We start from the raw sequence: 2,943 nt of genomic DNA, 5'->3' as shown, positions 1-2,943 counted from the left end.
ATCCAAGTGTTTTAATGCCATGCCTCACACCCTGCTATACTCATAAAATGGCACCAAAACAGCAGGTGCAGGGCCCCGTTCCCGGTGGCGCTTGGCTGACAGCGTCCCATTAGCCGTCTTTAACAGCAAACAGACCCGCTCCGTGTCACAGCAGCAGAACAGCGCCACCGCGCGGCCACCACCCCTTTACTGATGCGTCGGTGGGAAACCGAGATCTTAGCATGTTCCTGTAAACAGCGTCGTTCCGGGTTCATTCTGCAAGAGTGTCAACCTCCCCCACACACGTTATTAACACGGCAACACTTAAAGAACCAGTGTTAGCAGCGGGGCGTGTGTGTGTGTGTGTGTGTGGGGGGGGGTCCATAATACTAGACAAGAGGAAAAACTGCCTCTCTGAGAGACATAAACCACGTTCACGTCGCGCGACCTCGTCCCTGTCGAACACCAGCTATCCCACAGAGACAGACCCGTGTGCTCGGACACACTCACACCGCGCACCATCGGATAATCCGAGCTCCATCAACCTGACTGCGTCGAGAGATTAAGAGGGACGGGGAGTGAGGTCACAGATATCACGATGTGAGCCGTAATCACAGCCAACGGGGATGCGGCGGCACATTGTGCCCCATCCGTCGATGAAGACTTTTATATACACACACACATATATTATTTGATTGATTGACTGAAGAGAATTAAAAACATTAAAGAAATCCCTCAGAAGAAAACAGGTTTTATTTTTCTGCCCATACACCTTAAGACAGAAGAACACACGCCCCCCCCACCACCAACACGCAAGTCCTGGTCTGGTCTTAACATTAGTCACTAATATCATAAAAATACATATATAGAGAGAGAAAAGAAGAAGAACAAATCAAGTGATGCTATAAGTTTTCACTGAGCTGCACGTTTCCTTCCTGACCTTCCCTGAAACATCAGGAGGCAACAGAATCTCCACCAAAGGTCCATGGTGGTTCTGTTGGTCCTGGACCTGAACAAAGTGACCCCGCGCAACTTCGGGAAGAAGGACTACAACACTTTTCCTCTTTCGACCGAAACCTTGAATTCAGAAGCTGGAGAACAAAGGCCCGCGGGGTTGAGCTGCTACAGCCTCACCTGGTCTGGTCTGACCAGCAGCACATGGTGGCTAATGCCAGCCAGCGTGACCCACGTCAGGTGGCGGCGGCGGCGGCCGTTCGGCCGAAGCTGCGGGGCCTCGCTCTGGCGGCCCCCAGAGCAGTGAGCCCTGCTGGGTGAGAGGACGCCCTTCATTCTGAGGCGTTTTCTCGTATGGCGGACGCCTCCTAAGGTTGCTGCGTAAACACAGGGTGACCAGAGACGGCGAATCCAGCTTGTTTTCCTACAACCCGCTCTGGAGAACACCCGGAGGCCCAAAGGACCGAAGCCCCCGTGGCATGCGCTAGTGATTCTTACTGATGGAAAAGCCCGGCACAGCTCAGCTCTGCGTGCCGCTGCAGAGGACCCCATGGGCTGAGGCTGTTTCCGGCACCGACTCCGACCTCGTGGTGCCCGGCGGTTCCTCCATATTCCTCCGTTGTCGCAGCCGATCACATGACTCGGAACTTTGCTGTAGTAAAAAAAAAAAGAAAAAAGGGTGGGGGCAAAAGACGCTGACAGAAGAGGGGAGAGATGGGGAGGGAGAAGCGGGACCCGGATGCTGATGCTGACCGGTGGAGAGAGGGAGGCTGGGGAAGCAGGAGGAGGAGTGTGAGAGGTGGGAGAGGGAGCGGAGGGGGCACTCCCCTGAATGATGGACAGTCCCGTGGACGCGGACGCCTCCTGACAACCCGACAGACCATTTTCTCCGAGGCGCTTTTTTTTTCACTGCTGCTACTTGCGCGCTCAGCGGCAGCCTAGCGGCGGCTGCGGGGGGAGGGGGGAGGGGGATGGGGGGGGTGCGGTGATATCATGAGCATCTGCGGCCGGGGGCAGAGAGAAAGGCAGACAGAGAGGGAGGGAGGGAGGGAGGGAGGGAGGAGAGGCGGGGAGCCAGCTGAGGATGCTTGTTGTTTCTAGAAAGAGGACTCATCACCGGGCCGAGCGCTGATCCTCCTCCGGCACACCGCGGCAGCCGTCCCGACCGAGGGCGCGTTTCGCCTGTCTGGCCCGCTCTGGCCCGCTCTGCCCGAGGCTGCTTGCCTTTCGGATGCTCTCCCCCCTCTTCCTCTCGTTCCTGATGCAGGGCCGCGGAGAGGCTGAGAGCCAAAGTGTGCACCGGATATTGGAAAAGCCATTCTTCTTGCTGATGCCGTTGCGATAATAGATTATCATCTGCACAGAGAGGCAGATCCCGACCGCACCGGGCCTGGCCCAGAGAAAAAGGGGGGATGTGCGAGCCGTGCGGGAGACTCGTGAAAACAGTTTTGGACGGGAGCGGCAGCGAGGAGGGGGGTCCCTGATATCGATCCGAGAATGGCATTCTGACTTGGGATATTTGAGACTCTGCTCTTACAGAAATCAATCTGTGGCAAATGTAGCCTTCCGGTCCAGGTCTGAATGAGATTTCTCTTTTTCTGCTCCACGCGTGACCGGCTGCACAAGCGATACAGGATCAATCGGCTCTAAACGGCTGGTATTTATAGCAGGGGTTGGGGGGAGAGGGGGGTGTTTGATGTGACATCTCCCATCTCTGGCCGACCTCACACGTCCCTCTCTCGCCGAGCTCTTCTACCTCCCCCCTGAACGATGCTGCTGTCGTAAAAGAGACGCGAACCGATACTGGGGCTCAGACCGGCAGAACTGGGCCGATTCTCACTCCCAGCGCGGACCTGACCGCATGACAAACAAGTGCATGGGAGTAGCCTGCGGGGCCCGGCTCTAGATCACGACCAGTCCTCCGCACCTCCTCTCCACCGCCGTGCAGCCACCTGGGATGTGCGTTACGGCGTTACGCACGGAGCAGGATCTTGATCTGCCTTAGACCAG

This window comes from Xiphias gladius, chromosome 3 (assembly GCF_016859285.1).
Source record: "Xiphias gladius isolate SHS-SW01 ecotype Sanya breed wild chromosome 3, ASM1685928v1, whole genome shotgun sequence".
NCBI lineage: Eukaryota > Metazoa > Chordata > Actinopteri > Istiophoriformes > Xiphiidae > Xiphias > Xiphias gladius.
Note: the sequence above shows the minus strand (reverse complement) of the source record.